The sequence below is a fragment of the Callorhinus ursinus genome, unplaced genomic scaffold (assembly GCF_003265705.2).
Source record: "Callorhinus ursinus isolate GAN/ISIS: 27379988/994484 unplaced genomic scaffold, GSC_fseal_2.0 scaffold84, whole genome shotgun sequence".
Taxonomy (NCBI): domain Eukaryota; kingdom Metazoa; phylum Chordata; class Mammalia; order Carnivora; family Otariidae; genus Callorhinus; species Callorhinus ursinus.
In genome coordinates this window covers 2,179,590-2,193,820 of record NW_027397146.1, presented here as the reverse complement: position 1 = coordinate 2,193,820, position 14,231 = coordinate 2,179,590, and the positions used below count along the sequence as shown (strand labels likewise).

The 14,231-nt window shown below is 35.7% G+C and overlaps 1 protein-coding gene across 4 annotated transcripts in view; it reads left to right on the top strand.

Moving 5' to 3' along the window:
* Positions 1–14,231, top strand: part of GABRA3 (gamma-aminobutyric acid type A receptor subunit alpha3) — a 401,128-nt gene that overhangs the window by 13,723 nt on the left and 373,174 nt on the right. The window contains exon 2 of one of the 4 annotated variants that reach the window (XM_073887885.1): positions 9,223–9,312. The exons of the other annotated variants lie outside the window; for them this stretch is intronic. The gene's annotated coding sequence lies outside the window, so the exon portion shown is untranslated. The remainder of the gene's footprint in view (positions 1–9,222; positions 9,313–14,231) is intronic. 4 annotated transcript variants of the gene reach the window in all.

The following is a 14,231-nucleotide window of genomic DNA, read 5'->3' as shown; positions in this document are numbered from 1 at the left end:
GTCTATTCTTGTTTTGCATAATTTTTTTCTCTTTTGTTCAGCTTGATTTCTTTCCATTACTCTGTCTTCTAGGTTGCTAATTCATTCCTCTGCTTCTTTCATCCTACTGTTCATTTTATCAAGCATATTTCTCATTTCATTTTTTGTGCCCTTTATCTCTGCTATGTTATTCCTCATCTCTGTGTTAAGTGTCTCCCTCATGTCTTCTACTCTTTTCTCAAGTCCAGTGATTATCCTTATGATCATTGCTTTAAATTCTCTATCAGGCATGTTACTTCTATCTTTTTTGCTTAGATGTCTGGCTGTGGCCTTATCCTGTTCTTTCATTTGGGATAATTTTCTCTGTCTCCTCATTTTATCTGCCTCTCTGTGTCTGTTTCTCTGTGTTAAGAAAGTCAGCTGTGTCTTCTGCTCTTGAAAGTAGTGATTTTAAGAAGAAATCCTGGAGTGCCTTGTAATGCAGTGTCCCCTGTTCACCAGAACCTGGCACTTCAAGAGAGTCTCCTATGTGTATTGTTTATACCCTGTTCTTGTGTCTGTCACCCTACCTTTTAATGCAGTTGTCTGCATTCTCTCTGCCTGTTGTGGGCTGTATTTGTTCTCTGTGTTGTTAGTGAGATCCAGGTAGGCCAGTTCTGAAGCGGTGTGGCCACTAGGGAACTTGGGAGCAGGGGGGCAGTGTTAGCAAAATTTGTGCTGGGCCACTAGTCCTATGCTGGATCCCCTGAAGCAATGTGGCATCTGGAGGCTGTGTGCTGGGTTGGCCAGGTGTGTGAGGTTGGGTGTAGCACACTACAGTGGCTGAGGGCATGCAGTGTGGCCCATGGAGTTAGGTGTGGGTGAGCAACTGAGCACTGTGTGCTAAGGAGTGTTGGGCATGTGCTCCATGGCTCTGGGGGTGTGAGATGGCAGCTGGGGGCTTGGAGCTGGGTGCAGCGCCCTCAGTGACTGGGGATGCATGGCTAGGCACAGCACAGTGGATGTGTGCCCTGCCTGATGGCAGCTGTGCACTCAGTGGTTGGGCAGGGTGCCTGCATGTCTTTAACAAAATTTGCCCTGAACCCAGGGCTGAGTCTAGCAGGCTTGGAGTGGGCGAGTCCTCAGGAGAACTCATTCATTGGTGTGGTGCACTACTAGCAGATTAGGTAGCAAGTGTCTATGCAGCCCCACTTTTGGGGAAGTGTCTTTGTGCTTATGCTGGTACTTGGGGGAGGAAATGGTACCTTCCAGGTCCCTTTTTTTTGAAGAAGCCCACTAACATGCTCCAAAATCAGTATGAACAGATCTGTCTCCTGTTTGCCCCAGGCATTATATAAAATGCCATTTCTATTTTGGCTCATCTCTGCAGTCTGCTGTCTTTAAGGGCCACACCTCAGCTATCACTTGCCCTCTGGCCTTGCCCAGTGCTGTCAACTGGCTTTTAAAGCTCCAGGCTTCAAGTCCCACTGGTTATACAAACTAATGGAATTCAGCCCCTCTGATTTTTAAAGCCAAACGCTATGTGGATTAGTCTTCCCTGTGTAACCTCCCTGGTGCGAGGGCCCATTTCTCTGCCCTCTTCATGCCCAGCTCCCTCCCTCCTGTGGGCAACCTCCCTCTACCTTTCTGACTGTCCCAATCTTTCAGATGTAGCTTCTTCTCTATACTTAGTTGTGGAGTTTGTTCTGCCGGGCCTGGGATCACTCTCCAGTTTATTGACTTGGATGTGGATGATATCTACTTGTAAATGTGGGACAGGGTGAGCTCAGGGTCCTTCTACTCTGCCATCTTCACAAGCTCCCAATAGTGTTGTATTTTTCATTTCAAATTTCAATTGTTTATTTCTGGTATATAGGAAAGTTATTGACTTTTGTATATTAACTTTGTATTTTGCCTTGTCTGTCTTTATTTTAGCCATTCTAGTGAGTGTGTAGTGGTAGCTCATTGTAGTTTAATTTGCATATCTCTGTGATTAATGATACTGAACAACTTTTCATGTGCTTACTGGCCATCTGTACATCTTCTTTAGAGAAATGTTTGTTCAAATTGCTTACCCATTTTAAAATTGAGATATTTGTATTTCTGTTATTAAGTTATAAATGTATATTACAATCCTTTAAAAGATAGGTATTTTGAAAAATATTTTCTCCCATTCTGTGATTTGTCTTTTCATTTTCTCTGTGGAGTTTGTATTATGACTTTTACCTTTTGTATTCTGAGAAGTCTTTGCCTTAACTAAGTTCAAAATGGTCTTCTCATTTGTTTTCTTCCAGAATTTTATAGTTTCAGTTCTTTGATTTACATCTTTGATGCATGTCTAGGTGACTTTTGTTTCTTGGGCGAGGTAGTTCCAGGCCTATATATATTTTTTCATATGGATGCCCAATTTTTCCAGCATTATTTGTTGACAAGACTACCCTTTCCTCATTGAATTACCTTGGCACCTTTGTCCAAAATCAATTGACCATATATATGTGGGTCTATTTCTGGACTGTCTTCTGTCTGTGTAATTTATGTGTATAACCTTGCAACATTACCACGCTGTATCAATTACTGTAGTTCAGTGATTCTCAACTGGGGCAATCTGCCTCCCTGGGGGGAGGGAACACTTGGCAATGTCTGGAGACATTTTTGATTGTCACTACTAGAGGTGAGTGCTACTGGCATCTAGTGGGTGGAGGCCAGACAGCCGCCACCAACAAAGTATTATCCAGATGAAAATGTTAATAGCATTGAGGTTGTGAAACTCTGCTATAGAATTATTATTATTATTTTTTAAAGATTTTTATTTATTTATTTGTCAGAGAGAGAGAGATTGTGCACAAGCAGGGGGAACAGCACGCAGAGGGAGAAGCAGGCTCCCCACTGAGAAGGAGCCTGATGCAGGACTTGATCCCAGGACCCTGGGATCACTACCTGAGCCAAAGGCAGACATTTAACCAACTGAGCCACCCATGTGTCCCTCTGCTATAGAATTACAGTAAATCTTGAAATAAGGTATTATGGATCTTCCAGCTTTGTTTTTCATTAAAAAATATTTTGGCTGTTCTAGGTCCTTTGCATTTCCATATAAATTTTATAACCAACTAATCAGTTTTTCCAGCTGAAAGTTTTAATGGGACTGAAATAAATGTATACATTAATTTGGGGATAAATTGCATCTTAACAATCTTGAGTCTCCTGATATATGAACATGGTATAGTTTTGCATTATTTAGTTATTCTTTAAATGTTTTTATAGTTTTCGGTGTGTAAGTCTTGCATATATTTTGTTATATTCTAAGTAGTACACTTTTGATGCTATTATAAATAGCATTTAAAAATTTCTTTTGAATGTTTACTGTTATATACAGAAATATAATTAATTTTTATATTGACTTTGTATCCTATGACCTTACGAAACTCACTAATTCTAGTAGCTTTTTTTTTTATTGTTTGGCTTTTCTATGTAGATGATAATGTTGTCTAAAAATACATTTTTATTTCCTCTTTTCTAATTCATATACTTCTCCTTGTTTTGTTTTGTTTTTGCTGTATTTGAACTGAATAGGGCATGTAATACAATGTTGAATAGAAGTGGTTAGAATAGATCTCCTTGTCTTGCTCCTGATCTTATTGGGGAAAGTATTCCATCTTTCACCACTAATATGAAATCAGCATTAAATTTTTCTTACATGTCATTTTATAAGTTTGAGGGAGTTGCCTTCTATCCAAAGTTTGCTGAGGGATTTTATCATGAATGTATATTGGATTTTTTCAAATGTTTTTTCCGTATCTATTGAAATGATCTTTTAAAAAAGTCTGTTGATGTGCTGAATCACAGTGGTTATTTTTCCAGTGTTGAACCACCTTTGCAGTCTCAAGATAAAACTCTACTTGGTTATGATGTATTGTCCTTGTTATGTATTTCTGGATTCCAGTTGCTAATATTTTGTTAAAGTTTTTTTTTTTGTATGTTCATTAGAAATATTGACCTTTAATTTTCTTTTCTTAAATTTATTTGGTTATGGTATTTATTCTGGTCTCATAAAGTGAGTTGGGTAGTGTTTCTTTCTCTTCTATTTTCTGAAAGAGTGTGTAGAATTGGTGCTGTTTCTTCCTTTTTTTATTTTTTATTTTATTTTTTTAAACAATTATTTTTATTTTATTTATTTATTTGACAGAGAGAGAGCGAGAGAGGGAACACAAGCAGGGGGAGTGGGAGAGGGAGAAGCACGGGGCTCGATCCCAGGACCCTGGGATCATGACCTGAGCTGAAGGCAGACGCTTAACGACTGAGCCACCCAGGCGCCCTGGTGCTGTTTCTTCCTTAAGCACTTGGTAGAAATTACTACTGAAGCCATCTGGGTTTTTTGGAGGTTTTTGTTTGGAACTTTCCTTATGATCAAGGTTTTAAACTATGAATTTAGTTGATTTAATACATAAAGTTCTATTCAGATTATCTATTTCTTCTTGAGAGTTGGCGATTTATGTCTTTCCAGAAATTTGTTCATCTCATCTACATTATCTCCATAAATTTGTTCATTAATGTTTCCTTGTTATCCTTGTAATGTTTGTAATATCTGTAGTGACATACTTGTCTTCATAACTGATAATGATAATTTTTATTTTCCTTCTTTTTCTCTATGTCAGTTTGTGTAGAAGTTTACTAATTTTATTGATCTTCAGTGATTTTTAAAATTGTTTTCCTGTTTTCTCTTTCATTGAATTCTTCTATCTTTATTGTTTCCTTTCTTCTGCTTCCTTTGGATTTAATTTGCTCTTCATTTTCAAGTTTCTTTTTTTTTTAATCCCCTTTATCTATTTCACCTATCTCTGCCACCCTGCTCCAATCTACCTTCCCTATGGCAACCATCAATTTTTTCTCTGTATTTAAGAGTCTATTTGTTGTTGTTGTCTGTTTGTTTCTTTGTTCATTTGTTGTTTTTTAGATTCTACATATAAGTGAAATCATATGGTATTTGTCTTTCCCAGTCTGACTTATTTCACTTAGCATATTACTCTTTAGATCTATCTATGTTGTCGCAAATGCCACAGTCTCATTCTCTTCTATGGTTGAGTAATATTCCATTGTGTATATATATCACATCGTTTTTATTCATTTATCTATGGATGGACACTTGGGTTGCATCCATATCTTGGTTATTATAAATAATATTGCAATAAACCTAGAGGTGCATTTATCTTTTCAAATTAGTGTTTTTGTTTTTTTGAGGATAAATACACAGTAGTGAAAGTATTGGATCATATGGTATTTCTATTTTTAATTTTTTGAGGAACCTCCATACTGTTTTCCACGGTGGCTATGCCAATTTACATTCCCACCAACAGTGAACAAGGGTTCTTCTCTCTCTACATCTTCTCCAGCACTTGTTATTTCTTGTCTTTTTTATTTTAGCCATTCTGAGAGGTGTAAGGGGATATTTCATCGTGGTTTTGATTTGCATTGCCCTGATGATGAGCGATGTTGAGCGCCTTTTCATGTGTCTTTTGGCCATCTGTATGTTTTCTTTGGAAAAATATCTATTCTTTCTCTGCCATTTTTAAAATCAGGTTGTTTGTTTTTGTTTTTGTTTTCTTTTGGTGTTGAGTTGCATAAATTCTTTATATATTTTGGCTAGTAACTCCTTATCAGATATATTATTTACAAATATCTTCTTCCATTCAGTAGGTTGTCTTTTTGTTTTGTTGATGGTTTTCTTCACTGTGAAAAAGCCTTTTATTTTGATGTAGTCTCAATAGCTTATTTTTGCTTTTGTTTCCCTTGGCTGAGGAGACCAATCTAGAAAAATGTTGCTAAGACTGATGTCAAAGAAATTACTGCCTATGTATTCTTCTAGGAATTTTATGGTTTCAGATTTCACGTTTAGGTCTTTAATCTAATTTGAGTTTATTTTTGTGTATGGTGTAATAAAGTGGTCCAGTTTTCTTCTTTTGTATGTAGCTGTCCAGTTTTCCCAGCACCATTTACTAAAGAGACTGTCTTTTTCCCATTGTACATTCTTGCCTCCATTGTCATAGATTAATTGATCATGTAAGCATGGGTGACATGTACTTATTTAGCTGTGTTTGATAAATTTTGGTAAATGCCTTTTATTTTCATGTCCATTTCAATTATCCTTTTTCTATTACATTTTTTAATTGATGTCTGTAAGTTGGTCTATGTAGCAATTTTGAAGATTCTTATTCATTCTTACATTATTTTTTAATTTTTTATGGCTTTTCATATCTCTTGCATATATTAACAATGTTTCTTCCTTTTGAAATTCTTATATTGATGTATTATTTCCTTTCTAATTAGTTTGGCTAGGACATAGAAAAGAATATTGCTTAGTGATAGGGATTCAGCAGTTCTAGTTTTGTTCCTGATTTGAGTGAGATTGTTTTAAAAATGTCTTCATTAAGTACAGCATTTGGTGTAGATTTTGGTAGATACTGTTCATCAAATAAAGGAAGTTTCCTTGTATCTCTAGTATGCTAAGATTTTTATCATGAATAAGAGGAGATTTTCATTGCATGCTTTTTTTCATTTATTGAGCTTTTCATATACTTCTTTTAATATAATGTTAATATACATATTTTTAAATTACTGTAGGTAATTCAACCCCTTCTGGCCTTTCTTTTATTCAGAATTGTGAATTACTTTGATAGATTATTTAATATTGAACCATCCTTGTATTTCTTGGACAAATCTACTTGATTGTATACTATATGTGGTTGTATTTATTTATTTTCCCTTTAAAAATTTATCTGTGTTCATAAGTTGATTTTATTTATTTTCAATTTTGAAATCAACATTATACTAAGCTCACAAAATGGGTTATATAGCTTTTCATCTTGTCAGTTTCTGGAACAGTTTGCAGAAGGCAAGATTAACTTTCATGATAGTTTAATAACACTGACTTGATTCTTGTGTGATCCCATTCCCTCTTTACTACAGGGTACATGGAGGGGGATTTAATGTTTAACCTCCTGGTTCAATTTTCTATTTCTTCCAATTTGCTATTTCTTCTATTATTTCCATAGGAATTTATCCATTTATTTTGTTTTTGAATGTAATGGCCTAAAGCTATTCATAATATTCTGTTATGATTTTTAAAATTTGTTTTGACTTTTATCAAAATTATATGGGGATTGAGTTTAAAGTCAAATATTTCTCCAAGGTTTGTTAAAAAGAACAACACTAGGGCACAAAAATAGACATGTAGATCAATAGAACAGAATAGAGAGCCCAGAAATAAACCCACAATTATATGGTCAATTAATCTCTGACAAAGGAGACAAGAATATGCAATGGGGAAAAGAAAGTCTTTTCAATAAATGGTGTTGGCAAAACTGGACAGCTACATGCAAAAGAATAAAACTGGACCACTTTCTAACATCATATACAAAAATAAGCTCACAATGGATTAAAGACCTAAAAGTGAGACCTGAAATCATAAAAATCCTAGAAGACAACGCAGGCAGTAATTTCTTTGACATCAGTCTTAGCAACATTTTTCTAGATTGGTCTCCTCAGCCAAGGGAAACAAAAGCAAAAATAAGCTATTGAGACTACATCAAAATAAAAAGCTTTTTCACAGTGAAGAAAACCATCAACAAAACAAAAAGACAACCTACTGAATGGAAGAAGATATTTGTAAATAATATATCTGATAAGGAGTTACTAGCCAAAATATATAAAGAATTTATGCAACTCAACACCAAAAGAAAACAAAAACAAAAAAACAACCTGATTTTAAAAATGGCAGAGAAAGAATAGATATTTTTCCAAAGAAAACATACAGATGGCCAAAAGACACATGAAAAGGCGCTCAACATCGCTCATCATCAGGGCAATGCAAATCAAAACCACGATGAAATATCCCCTTACACCTCTCAGAATGGCTAAAATAAAAAAGACAAGAAATAACAAGTGCTGGAGAAGATGTAGAGAGAGAAGAACCCTTGTTCACTGTTGGTGGGAATGTAAATTGGCATAGCCACCGTGGAAAACAGTATGGAGGTTCCTCAAAAAATTAAAAATAGAAATACCATATGATCCAATACTTTCACTACTGTGTATTTATCCTCAAAAAAACAAAAACACTAATTTGAAAAGATAAATGCACCTCTAGGTTTATTGCAATATTATTTATAATAACCAAGATATGGATGCAACCCATGTGTCCATCAATAGATGAATTGATAGAGAAAATGAGTGTATGTATAAACACACACACACACACACACACACACACACACACACACACACACACACACACACACTGAAGTATTAGGAAGCCATAAAAAAGGATGGGATTGTGCCATGTGACACAACATGGGCAGAGTTAGAGTGTATTATGCTAAGTGAAATAAGCCAGACTGAGAAAGACAAATACAATGTGTGTCCACTCATAAATGGAATTTAGAAAAAAAAAAGCAGAATCAAAAGTATAAATACACAGAACAAACTGATGGTTGCCAGAGGGTAAGGGGGTTTGGGGCTTGTGTAACATGAGAGAAGGGGAGAGAGAGATACAGGTTTCCAGTTATGGGATGAGTAAGTCGTGGGAATAAAAGGCACAGCATAGGGAATATAGTCAATGATAATGTATAGCGATGTAATGTGACAGATGGTAGCTACACTTGTGGTGAACATAGCATAATGTATAAATTTGTCAAATCACTAAGTTGTACACCTGAAACTAAAGTAACATTGTGTGTCAACTATACTCAAAAAACCCCACCACAAACAATAAGGCAACATGCTCATTCCCAACATTTTATCAAAAAAGAAAAGAACAGTAGTTCCCTGCCCTCTTCCCAGAAACAACCAATTTCAACCCTTTCTGATAATTTTTAGGTATGTATAACCTATCCCTAAATGACATGTTTATATTGATCCTTCTTAATTTTAAATGTTTAGGTAATATTTATTAAGTTCCCACTCTGGAAGATAAAGATTTTGGTACTTTAAAAACCCCTTACTTGGACAGTCTTCATACTCTGTTTAATTGCAGCATGATATTGATTTATAATTTTGTGTTGTGACTATGTTAATGCCATTCATAGCTGAGCCGGGTAATATATTGTATTCATTTTCTGTTGTCACTGTAACAAATTACCACAAATCTAGTGGCTTTATAACAATGCAAGTTTATCTTCTTATAGTTCTGGAGGTTTTCCAGGGCTAAAATCAAGGCAAAGTTGGTGTTCCTTTCTTGAGACGCTGGAGGAATATTCATTTCCTTGCCTTTTCTAGCATCTACAGGCTACCCACCTTCGTGGGTCTTCTGGTTCTTGGTTGGTTGTTCCTGTTGAAGAGTGGAACATTAAAAACTGATTGGAAATGGTGAGTGAATAGGTAGGTATATTATATGCTGAGGTTGTTTTGTTGAGAACTATGATGTCAATGTTTGTAGGTCCTTTCTTTTGGACTAAAAGATTCAACAGAAATTAATATTCTAAGTATCTCCCTTGAAGGATACAGATCTAATTCCTTATATTCTGAGGGATAAATAGGGTTGAAGAAGTCTTGTAAACTTTTTTTTGGTCACATCTCCCTTTCTCTTTGTTGGTTTTTTAATTAAATTCTTTTACTGCCACTTTAGTGGGTTTTCAGTACAAAGCAGAAACAAATTCTTATGTTCAATTGACTATCTTTAACTGGGAAGGATTCAAGTTTTTAAAAATCTTGTAGTTTATAATTTCTTACATATTTCTTATAATTATTTTCTCTTGAAAGTCTGTAGGTGGTAAACTCTCAGAATGTATACAAGTACCTTTCTTTTCCCACAACTATTATAGTTTAAATTAGTATAAAATTTCATATATATAATTTAAATTATATATATACACACACACATACACCTGCCATTATCACTTTCTTGTAGTCATTATTTTCTACCTCTGGGACCACTATTAGGCTTTGTTTGGAGCTTCTAAGTCTGTTCTCCAGGTCTCTTAACCTCTTTTTTATTTTATCAATTTCTTTGTCTTTATGTCTCAGTGTTTCATTCTGAGTCTGGTTCTTAGAAACATCCTAAAATTAACTATTTCTTTAGCCATATCTAGTTCAGGATTTATGGTATCTTTTGAGCTTTTATTTCAGAGTCTATAGTCTTGATTTATAGGATTTTTTAAATATACACATTTTCTGATTTGCATGTCTTTTTTATTTTATAATCCCTTGTTCTTGCTTTTCATAACTTTATTCCTAGAGTGTTTTGAGAATATCAAACATTTGTTTTAAAGTCTTTCTTAAATTACTATATTTCCCTAGGACTTTAACCTCACATTTCTTGAATTTATTACTTTTTTAAGATTTTTTTTGTAGGCTTGGAATTTTAATTTGTTGCAAGCTTACCTTAAATGAGAAAATTCAGTTATTCTATCTGTTATACTCATTCCTTTTGGGTCTGGCTGGATTATGATTTATTTGATCAGCTCCCCAGTTCAGAACAAGTTCTTATATTGTCAGTTTGGGATTTTTGTTCCATGAGGATACAAAAAGTCCAATTTTTCAGCCAGTGGATGATATGATACCAGTCTCAGTTGCATAGCTATTTCTGATACTTCTTATCACACTGGTCACACCTCAGTTTCCAATCTCAGCTATGTGTACATATCATAGAAATTTTTAAGTCATAATGCACAGGCGGGAAATTCTTATTTCCCTTTCTGGTTTTCTTCAGTAATCTAACTTTGCTACCATGAGACAATTCCCACAGATTTGAACTCCTGGCTGCCTCTTGGTGTTCCCTAATAGGTGAGTGACTTTAGGTGTCTCTATTGTTAGGTTTATTTTGTTTGTTTGTTTTTTTCAACTCCATGGACATATTTCTCTCTTTTTTATATTCTTTTTTAAGCAGTTGTGGTTGTGTTTTTATTTTTAAACTATGTTTTATGATTTAGTTATCATTACTATAAAGTATTTTATGTTTGGAGCTGAGGAGGAGATTTTTCCTATATGAACCTACATTGCTAGCTTGACATAATGATACCTTGGGATTTCTAGATGGATAATAATTTTCCTTTCGAATAATGACTACTTGCCATTTGAGGCCTTAGTTTTAAAGAGTTCTCCTTGATTAGTTTTCCATGCTTAATCTGTAATCATGGATTCTAACATTTATATACCTGAGTATCACTCTAGATTGTGAAGCAATGGAGGCATGGGTCTACATAGGCTGGGTCAAAATAGCAGAGGAATTTTTTTAGGTCAAGTGGGCAGCAATGGTTACCTAAGCAGGAGGGTCTTGTTGTGACAGGAGGAAGAGACAGTAGTATATAAAAAAAGTTATGATCACTAGGTTAATGTTGGAACTTGAAACAGAAATGGAGGAAATTGATGAGGTAGCAACTAACCTTTGGGTCTTCATTGGTTCTAGAAGGGTGAATGGCCCAATGGAGGTTTTTCTATGGGCTTAGGTCATCTGTAAGGTTGGAAGGCATAGTGCCAATGCCTTAGAGATAGTGAGAGGAGGCTAATATGGCACTGACAGTGAGCAACCAAGTAGTAGGAATTCAGGCTGGAGAGATAGAATTTTGCTAATTATTAAAGGACCTTTAAGGCCAAATTCAAGAGTTTATAGTCTTTTCCCAACTGTAGTAGGGAGGCTTTGAATAGTTTTTTTTTATTGTTGTTGTTTGTTTTTGTTGTTGTTGTTTTTTGTTTTTAATTTTATTTTGTTATGTTAGTCACCATACAAGGCTTTGAATAGTTTTAAGCAAAGGGGTAAAATAATTTGATCTGCCTTTTAATAGGCCCCTCAGGTTGCTGTTGAAGAATGATTTAATGCAGTTTAAAAGTAGTCACAGTGAATGTAAGGAGACCAATACCACTTTAATAGTGTGTTATATGGAGAGAGGGAGAGGGAAGGAGGGAGGGAGGGAGGGAAGGAGAAGGAAGATAGTTTTGAGAAATATATTGGAAGTAGATTGATAGGAATAGTAAATTGAACATTTAGCAAACACTAGGAAGTCCGACATGGCTGAACTTGTTCTTCTGATTGTGTTTCTTTGGTTAAATTTATTTCCTACTAGTTTTTCTAACCTGTCTCATTTGCCCATGTATACTGTTATTCTTCTTCCCTCTCTTTTAATTCCATTCTTTCTTCTCCTTTAACCTTCAAGCTTCTGCTTTCTCTCACTGATACAAGGGCTTGGCTATATTTCTGTGCCTGAATCCCTTAATCAACCTCTCATTTTCTTTATTCTACTTCTACATTGGCGACTAATTAAGAGCATTCTTCTTTTTCAGTGGTCTGTATTGCTTTCCCCCATTCCTTGCTTTCTTTCAATCCATCTTTCTCAGGTTTTAGCTGGGATTAGTTTGAGAAAGAAACTCTTGCTCTTGGGGAGTGGGTGTATACTTGCCAAATGTTTGTAAGAAATATCTAATTGTTACAAGTGGCATTCCAGCAGCATTAACACCCAGTCAGAAATAAGTAGATAATCAGTCTTAGACCTCATTCTCATCTTTACTCCAGGAGCGATTTCCTCCTGCTTTCTGAGGGCCTGTTTAGCAATCTATAAATGACACAGTTTTCAGAAGCATTTGGGGACCCAGGGCAGTATCCATGTTACAACAATGCTCTCAGTTATATGCTCAGTGTGGTCTGGAAGTTGAAAGTGGTATATATGAACATAAGCTTTCTCTATTTTTGTGTCTGGTCTGTAGATTTCCCATTTTTAGATAAAGGTAGGTTGCCTGAACAATGTAGATTGCACATTCCTGTTTATAGCTTCTGTACCCTGGAGACAAACTACAAATCTGCAGTTACTCTTTAGTATACAGCTTCATCTGTCTGCCTGCAGCCCCAGGGACTATAATTGAGAGTAGCTCTTTGGATGAGAGGCAGGATACAGCAGCATAGCATAGAGCCAGGGCTCTGAATCACTGTCTGCAGGGTGAATGTTTTGGAATCTGGATGCTGAGTTGGAAGGGACTATGAGTCAATGCACTCTTAGAATAGAGATAGTTATAAATCAGGCCAGCAGCCCGAGGTGATTGTGTAAATTACACATGGTGTCTTTCCTTCTTTGGTGATTTAGTTCTTGAATTACTGTCTCTAATTGGCGGGTCTGTGAGTCTCTGTCTATAAATGGTTTTGTTGCTTTGTCAAGTACCTCCTGGAGGCAAGTAAAAAAATAATTTGAGCTATAACCTGTATTCTCATATAAAGATGTTTAGGGTCATGTAAGCAATACATATAGATGGGTGACAGTTTTCCAGATGTTTTGGTGTGCTGTAACCCCAAGCAGAATTTACCTGTGAACATTGTGGCCCAAATCGACAAGGTCAGTGTTCACTTATTAGAATTTCTGTGTCATCAGTCTCTGAAAAACTTCTCAGATGTCTTCAAGTTCTACTTTATGAACCCCTTTCTTGAGTGTTTGGTTTTTTTGGTGAGAGACAAAAGATCTTTTTATTTTCACTTTAATATCTATTTATTGAGTATGTTAAATATTTCAGTTCACTGTGCTAGGTGTTGAGGATGTGATAGTGAATCAGATAGACCCCGTCCCTGCTCTGTTGGAACTCACAATCTAAAAAGGAAGGAATACTTTGAATAAGTAATTTGAAGGTAAGCTGAATGCTGGAGTAAAGAGCGTTATAAAGCAATTAAAATACAGACCTAGCTTAGTGGGGGATAGGAGAGGCAAAGTTTCATTAATGAAGTGACGCTCAAGCTTGGAACATAAAGATCTACAACATTAGCCACTTCAGTAGTATGTGGTGTCTTGTGGGCCATATTAAGTTTAGACCTTATACTGATGTCATATATAAGCCACTAAAGGGCTTTAAACATTAAATGACAGGATCAAAATTGCATTTTTCAAAACTAATTTTGGCAGCAAAGAATGGGTTAGCTTTCAAGAAGATCAAACCTAGATATGGAAGAAGAATTAGATCATGGAGAGATATGGAGGGAGATGAGAGCTCATGATAGTAACTTTCTCCACATTCTCACCAACACCTATTGTTTCTTGTGTTGTATATTTTAGCCATTTTGACTGGTGTGAGGTGATATTTCATTGTAGTTTTGATTTGCATTTCCCTGATGGTCAGTGACGTCGAGGCTTGGGCTAGCTGCTGGTGTGGATCCTGAGTTCTGGCAGAGATTGTGGGGTAGTGAACAGGGAAGGACTCAGGTGCTTGCCATCTGTGAACGTTTTTACCTGTAGGAAAATAACTAGTGAAATCTACAGGGAGTTTATGATAGCTATGCTGGCCATTGGTTTCTTCAGTGGGGAAATTTATTGGGG